The following is an 18,131-nucleotide window of genomic DNA, read 5'->3' as shown; positions in this document are numbered from 1 at the left end:
CAGACAGAGAGAAAGAGAGAGAGTGAGACAGAGCGAGAGAGAGAGTTTTTGTGTTGGGATAAGCAAGAAGAAAAAACAATAAAATAAGACAACCGAGAAATGCTTTTAATCATTTGAGTGGATATTTACATGAATTTTTCTATCGAAATATCCATCCATCCATTATCGATACCGCTTATCCTCACAAGGGTCGCGGGCTCTATCGAAATAATGAATACTTAAAATTGATCAGGTCTTATCAGGAGATTTGAGTGGCCAGTGCTTACGTTACTGGAAGTCCTTCCCAGGTCACACATCAAGTCCGACCCGAGCAAGGCTCATGGATTGCTTATGGGGAACATAAACTCCTTTATTGACTTTCATTCATGCCAATGGAACCCTGAAAACGTAACTTCATGCAACACAATATGAAGAGTCAACTTAACAATAACATACTGAAAGTGAGCGGCAAGAAAAGGAAACAAAAGTTGTGGACCAAACACAAGCGTCCCTTCTTATCAGCTGATGGGAAACAGGGAGACACAGTGAAATGGATGGCGGTCAGGAAAAGAGACAAACTGAGGTTTGGGAGACGATTTGTTTGGAGAGAAATAAACATAGGGACGGAGGGCCAATCAGGGCCTCTGTGTTTTTTGTTTTTTTTCCAACGGGCATTGTCTGCCACCATTTTAAGGTGGTCCGCCATTTTGTGATCAATTAACTATGACTCAGCACAAATTTCACTACCTCATATCAACGTTTGCATAAGTATACTGTATGCTTCCCTTCACTATTTTTGGCATCCTTTTACAATTCTTCCAATTTCTCCACTCCTCCAAGATACCATCTCTGAAATTCAGGAATCATACAATAAGCAGATCCGGGCAGTTTTTCCATCCTCGCGAATGCTCTCACCCGAGACGGGCGAAGGCAGAAAAGGGGCGCGGTCTAACATGCAGCCCTCACATTTCTACTGTCTTCAAAATCTAAACATAATGTGGGTTGGTCTCCTCCCTGGTTGGCCCTGCCTTTGGGGCTGACCTTCACCAGCTGGTCCCATGCTCGGATCAGGGCACGCTGACTTTGAACTGATTATGCGATGTGTATTTCCCAATTTGGTTTTTGGTTTACCTGTTGGCTTATATAAAGCCATTCTTATAGATTCAGATCCTTAACTATTATTAATATTAAATATGATTTGCATAGTGGAACATTTGCAGTACAAGTATAACCAGAAGAACAGAGATAGTGTTTTATTTTGAATGAATGTTACAAGTATTATTGAGGAAATGGTGTTGACATAATTGCTAAGATAATTTTATCAATAAAAGAAGTGCTGGTGTTTCAAGTATAATACAAATATGTTGAGAAATTGACATTTTGTTGTGAAGATATTTTTGGAAAGGTGGACTGTTTGATATGACACTGGCGAAGATAGATGCGCAAAATACACTTTTAGTAAATAAATACTTTTTGGACCAGTTGAATATTACGAACAATTATTCCAATAAATCTAAACAGCTGCTGGACATGTAACATTGTAATATATGAAATATTATAGGACATAGTGTATAAATATCATTACAAATTTATTTCTATAATGCAACAATAGGACGTTTACACACAATTGGGACATTCATACTTTTTAAACAATATTATATAAAAAGAAATGTGCAGCGCAACATACACTATACTTTGTGAAGATGATGTCCTTATATTTGTTTTTAAACCCACTTATGTTGAGGCTTTTCCATACATCTATTCTTAACTTATTCCAAAGTTTAACTCCATGAACACTAAAGATAAAGCTCTTTTGTTGTGCATGTATAGCGAACCTTGAAATTTAAGTTGTCCCCTTAACTTATGGCCCTGCTCCCTTTCAGTAAACGTTTCCTGTTTATTTCCCGGTAATAAATTATTCCTAACTTTGTTGATTATTTGGACAGTTTTGAATCAAGTTCATTAGTCTGCTCATTACAATGGCGAGGTTTAATAATAGGAAAGGACTATAGTCTGCTCATTATAATGTGGTACAGCAAGCCTAATGTGTATTATATAAACTATTTACTGTCAAACTAATATTTATTGACAAATGTTATGGATGAATCTGCTTTTCTATGTGGGGATGAAAGAATCACATTTTTTTAGCAACAGCACATAGGGGACTACGCAAAGTCGTGGAGGAATGGAGCAAAGCTTCCACTGTAACGAAAGGTTGCAGGTTCGAGACCCGCTTGGACAAAGACGTTGCGTAATAATCGCTGCACTGCAACATGCCAAATGCTCTCTCCGGGGACACGACGCTCGGCGCGCTCTGTGCTCTGTGAGAACTCGCCCCGTTCCGCGTCTTTGTGGGGGCAGGTCAGGGCGAAACATAACTTAAACACTCCTAATATAAATGCTCCTTTTAAAATGAGGGATCACCGTTTATTAGTATAAATTTATCATGATAAATTATGTTTACTTAACATGTTGATGTAGTAGCGTGAATCTATTTGTGGCCTGACAGCTAAGTAAACATTGTATATTCCAGTTTAGTAGCAATTAAAATGAAATTACAATGACATGGAATCTGTTTGTGAACAGCATTTATTCACAAAAAAAACCAACAGATGTACATTAACACGATGGCATTAAGAAACATAATAAAATAAAAAAAATAAGGCTGAACATAGACAACTGGAATGGACCAAATCTTCAGTGGCATCCAGAGGAACAGAGGGCGGCAAAAGAAGATGTCAAGAGAGGCAGGAGGCTGAATAAAGACGGACGGAGGCTCGAGGATACCACCAAATGCTTGGTGTGGCACCAGCTCTGGCTTCAGTGTTTTGGCATTGCCCCTAAACAACGTCTTCCTAATCCAGTCCTGCTGGAATAATGGGAGTTGCTCTTTCCAGGGGATAGGAAGCACTACAGGTGGATAGAGCACTTGACCAGGACTCCACAACGCTGGAGGGACACAAGCAGAACCAGAGGCAGGACCGGGGGTGCAACAGGAGTAGGGACAGCAGCAGGGCATTTGCCGTCTAGCGACAGCTGTGGCGTTTGTCATTTTCCAATCTGCAGGACAGTCATTATGGTTAGAACAATTAATACAAATCATGTATGATTAGTAGTAAGGCAGCATAGTGATGAGAATTATGGAAGGAGGCAGGGAAAATCATCCTGTTATCATCATTAGGTCAAATACGTAGGAAAGGGAGATGGAATCGGCCAGGAATGGAGCAAAGCAGCCCAACCACATACTGTGATTGCCACTAAACTACACAACTACAGTCCAGGGAGAGCAGGGGATGTGTAAGAAATAGGGGAAATTAGTTGAGTCGGGGGCGGCACGGTGGTCGACTGGTTAGCACGTCCGCCTCACAGTTCAGAGGTCGTGGGTTCGATCCCGGCTCCGGCCTCCCTGTGTGGAGTTTGCATGTTCTCCCCGTGCCTGCGTGGGTTTTCTCCGGGCACTCCGGTTTCCTCCCACATTCCAAAAACATGCATGGTAAGTTGATTGGACTGTCTAAATTGCCCCTAGGTGTGATTGTGAGTGCGGATGTTTGTCTCTGTGTGCCCTGCGATTGGCTGGCAACCAGTTCAGGGTGTCCCCCGCCTACTGCCCAAAGACAGCTGGGATAGGCTCCAGCACGCCCCGCGACCCTTGTGAGGAGAAGCGGTACAGATAATGGATGGATGGATGGATAGTTGAGTCGGTGGTTATGATCAAATGAAAAAAATACAATTACGTACACCTTTAACCCTTTCTTCGGAGAAGTGCACTCAAATAGTGAATGCAGATGGGCACTTTTCACAAGTGCCACTTTCTGTATTGTCAAAGAAAACACTTTAAGTCATTAAAAAAATCTTTTATCCGGTTCCGGCGCCGCGCGAGTGGCAGCCCGCTACAGTAGCTCCGGCTCATCGGTGAGCCTTTTCGTGTGTTTTTGTTCCTTAATATTACTCTACCTCATCCCTTTTTCATATAGTTGATAGTCGTAACTTGCGTAGCAATGGACACCCAAACTGCGGTATTCTTGCTGCTGCTGATTGCTATTTTTTGCGCGATCGTGTCCGGCGACTTGGCTTGGAGCCGCGCCCCCATTGTTTACAGCCGGAATCAGCTGTTAGCACTCCGTGCTAACCCTGCGCCGTCTCCCGGGGCGAGACCCAATATCCCCCGTAAGCTGAGGAGGAAGAGACGGGGATGTCGTGCGGGGGTTAAACGCCGGGAAAGGAGGAGACGATACCATCCCGTCGTCCCGTCTGTTATCATGGGGAATGTTAGATCGCTCCCCAACAAGATGGACGAGCTAGCTGAGTTTACCCGGCATGAGAGGGACTTCCGGGAGGCTAGCCTGATGCTATTCACGGAGTCGTGGCTAACAGCGCTAACGCTGAACGCGGTCGTAGAATTGGACGGCTTCCAAATCATACGCACGGACAGGACGCTGGAGAGTGGAAAGAGGAAAGGAGGAGGGCTGGCTGTGTTTGTGAACGATAGATGGTGTAATCCTGGGCACATCATGATTAAGGAGCAGCTTTGCAGTAGGGATATTGAGCTGCTAGCTGTTGGCATGAGGCCATTCTACATCCCGCGAGAGTTTAGTCATGTGATCGCGGTGACCGTCTACGTCCCACCAGCTGCCAGCAGCGACACAGCCTGTGATGTCTTGACTGCAGCAGTGAGCAGGCTACAAACACAGCACCCAAATGCCCTGATACTCATCTCTGGTGACTTCAATCATGCCTCCCCTTCCTCCTCTCTGCCTTCATTCACACAGTATGTCACCTGCCACATCAGAGACAATAAAACACTGGACCTTTTCTATGCCAACACCAAGGAGGCATACACATCACTGCCCCTCCCCCCGCTGGGCAAAGCTGATCACAACCTGGTGGCTCTCCAGTCCGTGTACAAACCTCTGGTCCGCAGGCAGCCAGCTGTGACCCGCACGGTTCAGAGATGGTCTGGAGAGGCCGTGGAGGCCTTAAAGGACTGCTTCAGCACAACTGTGTGGGAAGTATTCAGCGATGCTCACGGGGAAGACATTAGTAGTCTAACAGACACTGTTACAGACTATATAAATTTCTGCATGGAGAAAACCATACCCACCAGGACAGTAAGGTGCTTCTCCAACAACAAACCCTGGATCACACCAGACATAAAAGCTCTCCTGAAGGAGAAGAGGAGGGCTTTTGCGTCAGGCAACATAGAGGAGCGGAAGACTGTGCAGCGCCAGCTGAGGAGGAGGATCAGAGAGGGGAAAAGGTCCTACAGGAAAAGGATGGAGGAGCAGCTGCTGCAGAATAACGCCAGGGGAGTCTGGAGGGGCCTGAAGACCATCTCAGGCCACGGACAACCCAAGACCCGGACTGGGGGGGACCTGCAGTGGGCAAATGAGCTGAATCTCTTTTTCAATAGGTTCGATCAGATGCCTGTCTCCACTCAGTCTCTCCTGCTGCAGCCTCCACCTACTCCTCCTGCTGGGCGTGTCACACCCTCCCCCCTTTTCTCCACAGTCTCCAGCTCCCAGCTACACCAGATAGCCATCACTCCCTCCTGCCCAGCCTTGGCTTTCACAACATCTCAGGTGAGGAACCAGCTGAAGAAGATGAAGGAGAGGAAGGCAGCGGGTACAGATGGCATCAGCCCCCAGCTCCTCAAATCCTGCGCAGACCAGCTGTGTGGAATTGTCCAGCACATGTTCAACCTGAGCCTGAAGCTGGGCAGGGTCCCCCAGCTATGGAAAACATCCTGCCTGGTCCCGGTGCCAAAGACCCCCCACCCGAAGGAGCTCAACAGCTTCAGACCAGTGGCGCTGACGTCTCACCTGATGAAGACCCTGGAGAGACTGGTCCTTGTCCACCTGCGCCCCCTGGTGAGCTCCTCAATGGACCCACTCCAGTTTGCATATCAGCCTGGCATCAGTGTGGATGATGCCATCATCTACCTCCTCCACACTTCACTCTCCCACCTGGAGAAGGCGGGGAGCACTGTGAGGATCATGTTCTTTGATTTCTCCAGTGCTTTCAACACCATCCAGCCCACCCTACTGGGAGACAAGCTGGAGCGGGCGGGAGTGGCGCACCACCTCACCACATGGATCCAGGACTACCTCACAAACCGGCCACAGTATGTGAGGACACAGGACTATGTCTGACGTGCTCCTCCGCAGCACGGGGGCCCCACAGGGAACTCTCTTGGCTCCCTTCCTGTTCACCCTCTACACCTCTGACTTCAACTACAACACCCCTACCTGTCACCTGCAGAAGTTCTCTGACGACTCTGCGATTGTCGGCCTCATCACAGGCGGAGATGATCGGGAGTACAGAGAACTTACTCAGGGTTTTGTGGACTGGTGCCAGCAGAACCGCCTCCTGATCAATGCGGGGAAATCCAAAGAATCGGTGGTGGGTTTCGGTAGGCGCCAGCACTCTTCACCTGCACCAGTGAATATCCGGGGAACAGATGTTGAGAGAGTCTCAACTTACAATTACCTGGGTGTTCATCTGAACAATAAACTGGACTGGTGCGACAACACAGACGCCCTCTATAGGAAGAGTCAGAGCAGACTCTTCCTACTCAGGAGACTGAGGTCTTTTGGGGTTCAGGGGACACTCCTCAGGAACTTTTTTGACTCGGTGGTTGCATCGGTCATTTTCCAGGGAGTGGTCACCTGGGCAGGCGGCGTCTCGGCCCGGGACAAGAAGCGGCTGGACAAACTGGTCAGGAGGGCCGGCTCCTTCCTGGGCTGCTCCCTGGACTCTGTGGACTCGGTGGGGGACAGGAGGGTGTTGGCCAAGCTGTCATCAATGCTGGGCAACCCGGCCCACCCCCTCCAGGGCACCCTAACAGCACTCCACAGCACCTTCAGTGACAGACTGTTACACCCTCGCTGTGCAAAGGAGAGATTCCGCCGCTCCTTCTTGCCTGCTGCTGTCAGACTCTTTAACAAGAACATTGTGTAGTCTCTACAAACTGGCGGACATTAGTGCAATTGTGCAGTCTTGCACTTGAGCTCATATCGTGCAATACCCAATATTGCCCACTACTGTAATACCGTGCAATACTCAACATTCCCCACTACTGTTAGTCTAGTTTTAATTTTATCCAATGCTGTTCCTTACATTTCACTACAGCACTGCAGCACTGTCACTTACTTAGAGTATTTTTCCTCTGTACTATGTACAGGCCAAAATGAGTGTTCCTCATACTTTTTATGTAGATGTATGTTGGTGTGTATATACATGTGTATATACACATTTTACTGCTTATATTTACATAGGTTTGATCCCGAATGTTTGCCGTCAATGTTGTACATTAATGGCTACATTATGCCGCCGTCCCTGTGTGACCTATATCTTTGCTGCTGTAACAATGAAAATATCCCCACTGTGGGATCAATAAAGGCATTCTTATCTTATCTTATCTTAAGTTCCAGCAGCTATTGTCATCAGAGCAAATTCATACTTTAAACTTAATTCAAAATGGCTGACTTCCTGTTTGGTTTAGCATATGGCTCCAAGAGACTTTTTTGTAGGCGTTGAACTGTTACATATACCACCAAGTTTTTGTTTATCTTGAAGAAGCGTACAACCGAGGCTGAATTTTTACAAATTTCTAGGGGGTGTTGAAGAGCCATTTTTTACAAATTGCACAAAAAAAAAAAAAAAAAAAAAAAATATTGATGTTTTTGCCAGGCCTGACATTTCATGCATGGTCAGACCCTCAAAATGAGCGTTGTATTTTTGGGCGAACTGCGTGTTGCCACGGCAACAGCTTTTCACGAAAAATCACAAATTTTCATATTTTAATATTAGGAAGTCCTAACCACTCTCCGGGCAATGATGAGGTTGACCCGGTTAATCTGCTAGGGTAAAAACTTAAAAGAGAAAACATGTATTTCCTTCAGCCACTAGGTGGCACTACGACTATAATGAAAAATAAGTTCATAGATATCTTCAGCCCTTGACTATCATCAAATATTAAATATTTCGAGAAGTTTGGATGATCTGAGTCAAGTTAAAACAGCATTTGTTGTCACGTACAATAAGACTTTGCGGCACCGTCAAGGCCACGCCCTTCTTTGAAAAGTCACAATATTAGGCGTAGAGGGAGATTAACATCTTGAGGCTTTTCTGACAAATTTTCAGTTGGATTTGTTCAACGGGCTCCGTGCAATAAATAGAAATGTAAAAAAATGAAAAAAAAATTCATCACTAGGTGGCGCTATATGTATAATGGAATATTATCATATAGATGTCTTCAGGTCGTGACTCTTTTTGTACAGGTGAAGTTTGGGATTTTTTGGAGCATGTGCAGGGGAGTTATTAAGGTTCTTCTCCTGTATGGTGAAGGAATAAAATTACACAAAATTTGATGCCCCGCCCCCGTCATATACTTTATTGAAACTCAAGAAAATGTTCCCAGTTGTTGCCCCATGTTTTAAGATGATAAATCTGAAGTTTGAAGTCAATCAGATTAATCCTTTAGGACATGAGTGCAAAAGTATGCATCCTGTAAATGTCCAAAAATGGTCCAAAATTGGACATTCAAAAATTCATAGCTCACTTCATGAACACTTTACAGTCTGGCTGTAATGGACTTTTTTGTATGTGTTGGGGGCCTTCACATGCCTGCCAATTTTCGTATCCTAGGTCAAACGGGCTGGAATTCAATTATTTTTTTCCTACTCTAGGTGGCGCTACAGAGCCATTTCGTTTGCGTCGTTTCTGGTGACTTTAAAATATATCATTTTTCGCCAGGCCCCATGAGAATGCAAAGTTTGGTGAGTTTTCATGCATGTTTAGGGGGTCAAAAAAGCGATCGAACGCGTAGAAGAAAAATAATAACTAGAGCTGCAAGCAGCTATAAAGTGCCCTCACAGCCCTGGCAACGTTGGGGTATCGGCACGTCGGGATGCTCGCACATCAGAATTGAATAATCAAAATTATAATGTGAATTAAGTTACAGCAGCTTTTGTAGTCAAGGTGAGTCCAAACTTTAAAGTAAATTCAAAATGGCGGACTTCCTCTTAGGTTTAGCCTATGGCACCAAGAGGCTTTTTGTAGTTCTCTTTCTGTTTTATACATTATACAATTTTCGTAGATGTAGGTGAAGCGTGCAACCGGGGCCACTATTTATAAATTTTCTAGGGGGCGGTAGCGAGCCATCTTTTTAAGATTGCACAATTGAATAACTATTGAATAATTATTGATTAATTTACCAAGCCTTCTATGTGTGCAAAGTTTCATGAGTTTTCGTGCATGTTTACATTCTCAAAATCAGCATTTTGTTTTTGGCAAATTGGGCGTTACCATGACAACAGCTTTTTGCGAAAATCTCATACTTCGTGTTTTAACATCATGAAGGCTTAAACAATCTTCCGAGCAAATATGAGGGAGATCTGGCTAACCTGCCAGGAGAGAAACATGAAAGATTAAATCATGTACTTCATTTAGCCAGCAGGTGGCGCTCCCACTACAATGAAAAGGTAGTTCGTAGATGTCTTCAGGTGTAAACTCTCATCAAATGTGTGAAATTTTGACAAGATAGTATCATGTGGATCACATTACAGCTGCTTTTAAAGTCAATGTGATGCCGAATTGTAAAGTCAATTCAAAATGGCGGACTTCCTGTTAGGTTTAGCGCATGGCTCTAAGATACTTTTTTGGAGGTCTTGACCTGATACATATATCACCAAAGTTTTGTAGATATCGGTGGAACACACGACCGGGGCTGATTTTTTTAAAAAAAGTGTAGGGGGCGCTAGCGAGCCATTTTCTTACAAATTGCACAAAAAAATGAAAAAAATATTGATGATTTCGCCAGGCCTGATATATGTGCAAAGTTTTGTGACATTTCGTGCATGGTCAGACCCTCAAAATGAGCGTTGTTTTTTGGGGCGAACTGCCTGTTGCCATGGCAAAAGCTTTTTAAGAAAAACACGACTTTCGTATTTCAATATTAGGAAGTTCGAAACACTCTTCCGAGCAAAGATGAGTTGGACCTGGTTAATCTGCTAGGATAAAAACATCAAAGAAAAAAACATGTATTTCCTTCAGCCACTAGGTGGCGCTACCGCTAGGATGAAAAATAAGTTCATTAGATGTCTTCAGCCCTCGGCTGTCATCAAATATGAACAATTTTGAGACGATTGGATGATCTGAGTCAAGTTAAAACTGCATTTATTGTCACGTTGAATAATCAGACTTTGCGGCATTGTCATGGCCAGGCCCTTCGTCGAAAAGTCACAATATTCCGCGTAAAGAAAGATCAACGTCTTGAGGCTTTTCTGACAAATTTTCAGTCAGATTCGTTCAACCGGCTCTGTGTAGTAAATAGAAATGTAAAGATTGACAACTTTGGTCGCCACTAGGTGGCAATATATGTATAATGGAATATTGTCGTATAGATGTCTTCAGGTCATGACTATTTACGTACAGGTGAAGTTTGGGATTTTTTGGAGCATGTGCAGGGGAGATTTCCTCCTGTATGGCAAAGGAAAGAAATCACGCCAAATTTGATGCCCCACTCCCGTCATATAGTATTTCGAAAATCCCAAAAAAATTTTCGCAGTTTTTGCCCAAGGTCTTAAGATGGTATATCCAAAGTTTGAAGTAAATCTAATGAATACTCTGGGCCTGAGGCCCAAAGCGTTTACTTTGAAAAAATTAGAGTGTTCAAAGCAGGCCCGCACCGCCCACATACCACAGCTAGAAATTATGGAATAGGAACCCTGAGCAAATTTCCCTGCTGCGCCTTTCAGAGACATCATCTACATCACTTCCCCCCAAAAGATATGCGCACTCTGGTTCAGTTGTTCAGTTCGTCAGGGAATCAGCAGTAGTGAGACGCCATTACTCAGACTTTGCCATCTTGTGTTGGCTCAACACTCAATATAAATGTTCCTGATAATTCCACGTGTGACTTGTCATTTGTAAATAGTTACTTCGATGGCGGTGTTTTCCTTCTTCTGTCGCCATTATTCATGAAGCTGCAGCTTGGATTCATTCGGTGGAGTTTGGCACACCCTTATGGACCTTAAGCTTAATAGCTACATTTGAGAAAAGACAATCTGACTCATTTAGTACACAGCTATAATTGTGAAGATATTTAGGTTGTAGACTGGTTATAGTTCTTTATTCACTGAGAACATTTGACATTATGTGTTGTTCAGTGTTGCTCATTCTAATTATGCATTAGTATGGATTCAGGTGAACAAGCGGTGCTGGCGCTGTGCTTGTCAACACTTAGCTACCCAGTGCAATCTCAAGAAACCCTGTAGCCTTTGTCAAGGGAAGCACCTTCTTGGTCCCCACGATGTTAACCTAAGAGCTCAGGAACCAGGCATGCTGAAGATAATGCGTTCACATGTACACTTTGGCAGTCAGACATTAGACACCTTTGCAATACTGGACAACGGGTCAGAGAAGACTATGCTGCTACCTACTGCCGCTAATCCCTAGCCATGGAAGGCACCCCTGAAGACCTTCCCTTGCGCACAGTCCGCCAGGACATCCAAGTACTGCATGGCCATACAGTATCATTCTGGGTCTCCTCTCCCAACACCCCTAGGGTCATGTTTAAGCTCACTGGTGCCTTTACAGCAAGAAGACTTAACCTAACCCAGCATAGCTATCCCTGTTACGCACCTACAGGGGAAGTTTAAAGCCTTTGCTTCCGATAGGTTCGGACCAGCCTCACCTCATAACACCCACTGAGCCTGTCAGACTTGGTCCTCATGGTAGTCCGGCAGCTGTCCACACCAGGCTGGGGTGGACCCTGTAGGGCCCTTGCCAGCCCATGGGGCGGCCATCCTATACAGCCCAATGCCTGTTTACCTCATTTCTACCACCCATGGATGATCTCTACAGGCACGTGGAGAGACTCTGGCAAGTGGATACTGTCCCCTACAGACCTGAGAAGGAGGCGACACGGTCTAAGCAAGAGCAGTAAGCCATAGTCCTGCTTGAAACAAAGATGTACAGAGGTGGATGGCATCCTTAGATATGCTACCGCTTTGTTACGCCATGCAGCAATGCCACTATTGCAGGCACCTAAACAATCAGTTATGGCCCTACTGCGCAGCACTGAGAGACGTCTCCTTAAGAACCCTGAGCAGAGAGAAGCCTACCAAGCAGAGATGCTGAAACTAATTGTGTCAGGTGCAGTGCAGGAAGTCAGAGAGGACACATCATCTAATCGTCATGCTGTTCCACTTCTGCGCAGGATGAATTCACCACTCCTACATGTTTCCCCCAATGCAGTTATGCCTCTACTCAGAGCAACTGAGCGCTGTCTCTCACACAACCCGGAACAGATGTCAGTTTACACTACAGAAATGCACAAACTGATGAAGGCAGGTTATATGGTGAAAATCAGTCCAGAAGAGGTCAACCGGTCAGAGGAGTCATGGTTTCTGGCCCTACTTTAAGCTCCTCGCTACTCGCTGTGCTCCTGCGATTTCGGGAATATGCCGTCGCCATCAGTGGAGATATAAGCGACATGTTCCATCAGGTGCGCCTCTTCCTCAAGACCAGCCGCTTCTGCGTTTCTTGTGGAGAGACAGGGAGAGCGAACTGGCACACTTACAGCTAGTAACCATTCCCAGATGCTACATCTCAGATCTCCCAGCCAGTAATCCTATTGAGCTGCACATCTTCACTGTTTCCTCAGAGAGAGCCTACGGTGCCGTTGCTGACCTAACGGCAGAGCATAACACCACCAGCGTAGTACAGGTATCCTATGTGCTAACCAGGTCACGAGTAGCACCAAAAAAACAGCTGTCCAATCCCCGCCTGGAGCTGTGTGCTGCTCTCTCTAGCGCACAGCTAGCCAATGTCTTGCAAACAGCTGAAACTACCCATAAAGGGTACAACACTGTGGACTGATTCAACTACTGTCCTCCACTGAATCCAGTCAGAGTCCCATCAGTACAAGGTATTTGTGGGAACCCGCATCACTGAGATGCAGGAGCTAATAGGAGCAGACGCCTGGAGATATGTGCCATCCGATGAAAACCCCGCTGACGATATCACCCGTGGCAAACGCCTCGGTGACCGAGCAAAACCTAGCCGCTGGACATGTGGGCGTAGTTTCCTCAATTTGCCACCGAGTGAATGGCCAACAATGCCTGCAACTACCTCAAATCAATCAGAAGACACCTGTGTCACCTGTGGTAGTATAGGGACTGCCACATCTGTAGATCCTGACCCCCGCTCAGTGTAAATCCTGGTCTGAGCTGATCCAACCCATGTTCCTTTCCCTGCACGGGGTGGCTGTTCCTCCGATGACTGCCACCAATCGCATTGAGACAGAAGTCACCGTTCTCAAGCGGGCACAGGAAGAGATAGCTGCTCTGCGGGTAAGTAAGCCACTCAGTGCTAACAGTCGTCTGCTTTCCCTCTGTCCAGAGTACGACAGTACTGTGGGCCTGATCCGCGTTGGTGGTCGGCTAAGGAAGGCAGAGGGGCTACAGGACGTTATTCATCCTATTGTCCTGGCACCCGACCACCCTGCCACTCGGCTGATAATTCAAGATTTTGACCACCGGGTCCTGATTGTGTGTTCGCTGAGTTGAGACGGACATACTGGATTCTTCGTGGTCGGCAAGCTATGAAAAAACATCAACGCAGCTGCACAGAGTGCCAGAGATGGCACAACAAACCCACAGTACCACGTATGGCAGACCTCCCCGCTTCACGCCTCCGTCTTCAGAAGCCTCCCTATTGGTCAACTGGTATCGACTGCTTCAGACCTTATGTAATAGGTCGCAGACAGGAGAAGAGATGGGGAAGTATTTTTAAATGTCTTACTACAAGATCTGTGCATCTTGATCTTCTGTGCAGCATGGAAACAGACTCCTTCCTCCTTGTCCTTTGTTTTGTGGCTAGAAGAGGCAAGCCATATGAGATCCTCTGTGACAGTGCTACTAACGTCCGGGGTGCAGACAGGGAACTGCAGAGATTCTTTGAGGAGCTGGAGCCAGCTCTGAGAGCGCAGTTAGCTGAACAGAGCATCACATTTAAATTCAATCTGCCTCTTGCCCCTCATTTTGGCGGGATTTGGGAGCGAGAGATAAAGTCCGTTAAGGCTGCCCTGCAAGTTGTTCTTAAAGAAAGAGTTCTTCCTGAAGAAGTACTGCTCACTTTACTGATTGAGGTAGAGGGCATTCTAAAGACCATGATCCCATAACACTTAATCTCTTGCTGATGGGGTGGCAAGATGCATCCTTGCCAACAAGCTGTTTATGCCAGCAGTGACCTGATTGGACGCCACCTTTGCAAACACAGCCAGGTCCTAGCAGATCACTTTTGGATTCAGTTCACCTGAAACTCCTTCATCTTCAGCCAAGAAGAAAATGGCGTACTCCCACTCCGGATCTCACCACAGACCAAGTGGTCATGGTAATTGATCCACAACTGCCCAAGGCACAACGGCCAATAGGACGAGTCTCTAAAGTGATCCCCAGCAACGACAGCAGGATCCGCACTGCTGAAGTGGACATTAAAGGGACTACCTACACCCGACCGGTAGCCTAGCTCATCCCACTGCTGGAGATGCCAAGGGATTGAGAGCTACAAAGCAGGGTTATTTGTGAGTTATTACAAATTCACTGATGGAATTTGGGGGCGGCTGTGCAAATTTCCCTGCTGCGCCTTTAACAGACATCATTTACGTCACTACTGCCGCCCAAAAGACATGCACACTCTGGTTCAGTTGTTCAGTTCGTCAGGAAAGCGGCAGTATTGAGACACCATTACTCAGACTTCACCATCTCGTGTTGTGCGTTATTCACATAGTAAGTAAAACAACTCAATATAAATGATCCTGATAGTTCCGCATGTGACTTGTCATTTGTAAATAGTTACTTCGATGGCGATAGTTAATTTGAGAAATGATTATAAATCTGCCTCATTTAGTACACAGCTATAATTGTGAAGATATTTATGCTGCTGCTAATAGATTGTTTATAGTTCTTTATTCACTGAGAACATTGACATTATTATTTTGGTTTTGTTCAGTGTTGCTCATCCTAATAATGTTTATTTATTTGTTCCTCATAGAAAACCACTGACATACATACACATATCAAACTCCATACATCAGCATCATTCAATGTCATCAACTCACTAAATTGTGTTCTGCCGTCATTGTGGAATTTATTAAAGAAGCTCAAACGAAACCACTGGATTCGCTGCAGTCTGTCTGACCGAAGACTTAGGCCGGACTGGTGTAGACTCAGTACAAAATCAACATTATTTCACAACCCCGGTTCTATTTTGTGGGTTTTCCCTCCTGAACTGAAACCGTTGGTTTCCGGGGGGAGTATGGTCATGGCCATGTTTTCACTAACAAGTTCATTTTATATATTTTTTGATCAGGAAAATGAAAAGAGTTGCCATTTTCTATTTTATCCATTCATTTTGGAGAAATTAGGAAATAAGTAACTCCATGAATAACGCCCCTTGTTAATCAGGACAATGGCCGCGCCCCCACCGTTCTATCCTTGCTCGGCCGGAGTCACGTGAGGAACCGATTCGAAACCCTCCATTGGAAATCATTGTACTTTTATTGCTTATAACGTCCAAAAACGGCGATCAGTTGGCACCAAAATGTATGTGGACATCCCTACTAATGCCCACTTATCAAAAGGATTAACCTCTCCGTGGGTGATTTATATGAGAATGAGGAAATGTGGAAGTCAGCAGAGCTACAAAGATTTAGGCTGGGACGAGCGCACAAAAAAAAAAAAAAAAAAAAAAAACACTGCTTCTTTGCTTTAAAAAAAAAAAAACTGCTTCCTTGCTGATCACGGTTAGGACGGGCGAGGCATTAAACACATATTTCCAGGGACTGAAGTGGGAATGAGTAGACGTGCACATTTAATTTGGATGCAGAATGTCCCCAGTTTTTCGACTTCCAACGCGCTGTCCAATTTGGAAGTTAACAGCCGAAATGGCATGTTCCAATGCGACCACACTCTGCTGTGCACTCAGCCTCGCTGGAACCTTTTGTTTGCTATTCGACAAGGGTTTTCGTCACTCTCACGCCGCTTCACTCAGGCAGAAGGTGGCGGCTGCAAGCGAGCAAGCAGGGACACTGCTTGGGAGTGCGACATGAAGACACAGGCTCATCTTCACCTCCACACGCTAGGCGGACAGTAAGGAGTTAATGTTGTTGTTTTAACGGCCTGAAGCTAGTTGTTGCTATTAGCCTGAAGCTAGTTGTTGCGATTAGCCGTCCCAATCCTACCTTTAGCCGGGGAGGGAAGAGGGGGGCGTAAAGCTCCAATCTGCTTGCTGCAGCTGCTGCAAGCCGCAGTCTCCCTCCTGAGAATTGAAACGAGTTTAGCGTAGCAAAATGTCCGAAATATAACCAGTCGGGGTTCGTGTGCGCATTCATGCTCGTCCGCTTCAGCTTGTGAAAGTGGAGTATTTTTGATTTTGTGGATTATTGCGAAGAACACTTTTATACTTTCACAGGTTAAAGTGGACCAGAGTAGTAATGTGCATTTGCATTTTGGTGGCGATCGGTCGCCGTTTTAGACAACAGAACTGTCAAAGCGAGCAATATTACCACGCATGCCTTCCTCGCGTGACGTAGACCGCTGAGACAATATAACATAAGCTACGCCCAAAAAAGGGGCGGGGAAATTTGTTGGAAATCTAATCACAAAAAAAACCCTTAAATCACTACAGAGTCTTTTGTGGTGCTGATGTCATTTTTATATACAAACCTATTATATAAGTGCAAATGGTAAGCTCATCCCAGTGTCCCTTTAAAGGAAATGACGCAAGGGCACCACCAGGAGTGGAGCCAGCGGCTTAATTTGACTCAACACGGGAAACCTCAGATCCGGCCCGGACGCGGACAGGATTGACAGCTCTTTCTTGATTCCGTGGGTGGTGGTGCATGGCCGTTCTTAGTTGGTGGAGCGATCTGTCTGGTTAATTCCGATAACGAACGAGACTCCGGCATGCTAACTAGTTATGCGGCCCCGAGCGGTCAGCGTTCACCTTCTTAGAGGGACAAGTGGCGCTCAGCCACGCGAGATTAAGCAATAACCGGTCTGTGATGCCCTTAGATGTCTGGGGCTGCAAGCGCGCCACACTGAGCGGACCAGCGTGTGCCTTCTCTGAACCCCGCTCATGATAGGAACTGGGGACTGCAATTATTTCCCACCAACGAGGAATTCCCCTTAAGCGCGGGTCATAAGCCCGCATTAATTAAGTCCCTGCCCTTTGTACACACCGCCCGTCGCTACTACCGATTGGATGGTTTAGTGAGGTCCTCGGATGGGCCCCGTCGGGGCTGGCCACGGCGCCTGTGGCGCGCCGAGAAGACGATCAAACTTGACTTGATCTAGAGGAAGTAAAAGTCGTAACAAGGTTTCCGTAGGTGAACCTGCGGAAAGATCAATACCGGAGAGAGAGCTTGGCCGGCCACTCGCTTTTGCCCACACCGGAGCCGAGAGGCCGACGGCACGACCGCGCACGCGCCCCACGATGGCACGGGTGGGGGGCCAGACGAGAGCGGGCGACCGTGTTCGCCCCCGGAAGCTGGTCTTTCTGCCCGCGACGCGCACCCACCGCTGCCCCGGAGCGTACCCGTATGCGGACGGATTGGGTGTCTGGGGGGGCTGCGGCCCGCCGGGGAGAGTCACAGCTTCGGCCGGCGCCTAGCAGCAGACTTAAAACTCGTGCGGACCAGGGGAAACCGACTGTTTGATTAAAACACAAGGATCGCGAAAGCCCGCGGCGGGCATTCGTTGACACGATGTGATTTCTGCCCAGTGCTCTGAACGTCAAAGTGAAGAAATTCAATTCACTGCAAACCAAACCGAAAACTGTGAGCAGAAAACCAAGAACCCAACAGAACCGTGGATTTTATAAACCATTCGACCCCTAAATAATGATATGTTGATGATATTTTTCTTCATTCACTTTCACAGTTTGATCATTGATTGATGGAGGTGCTTAACAAAACAAATCGAAAGGACTTATGTTACAATAATATCAACATCATCATCTATGCAAAGGCATATGTTATATATCGTCACTGTCCTGTGAAAATCCATTTTTTTAATTTTTGTTAAATTTTCATGTCAATGGGATGTCTGTAACGCGGAAACCCCATTCATGTAAAAACATTTTTAAAA

General features: G+C 46.0%; 1 pseudogene; it reads left to right on the top strand.

Annotated features, from left to right (window-relative positions):
* Window positions 1–16,728: 16,728 nt before the first annotated feature.
* On the top strand, window positions 16,729–17,386 carry LOC147126173 (18S ribosomal RNA; annotated as a pseudogene; the record flags this gene model as incomplete).
* Window positions 17,387–18,131: the final 745 nt, after the last annotated feature.

This window comes from Filicampus tigris, unplaced genomic scaffold (assembly GCF_054856515.1).
Source record: "Filicampus tigris isolate MCC_2025a unplaced genomic scaffold, RoL_Ftig_1.0 HiC_scaffold_25, whole genome shotgun sequence".
NCBI classification, from domain to species: Eukaryota; Metazoa; Chordata; class Actinopteri; order Syngnathiformes; family Syngnathidae; genus Filicampus; species Filicampus tigris.
Note: the sequence above shows the minus strand (reverse complement) of the source record. Positions and strands in the feature narration are given on the sequence as shown.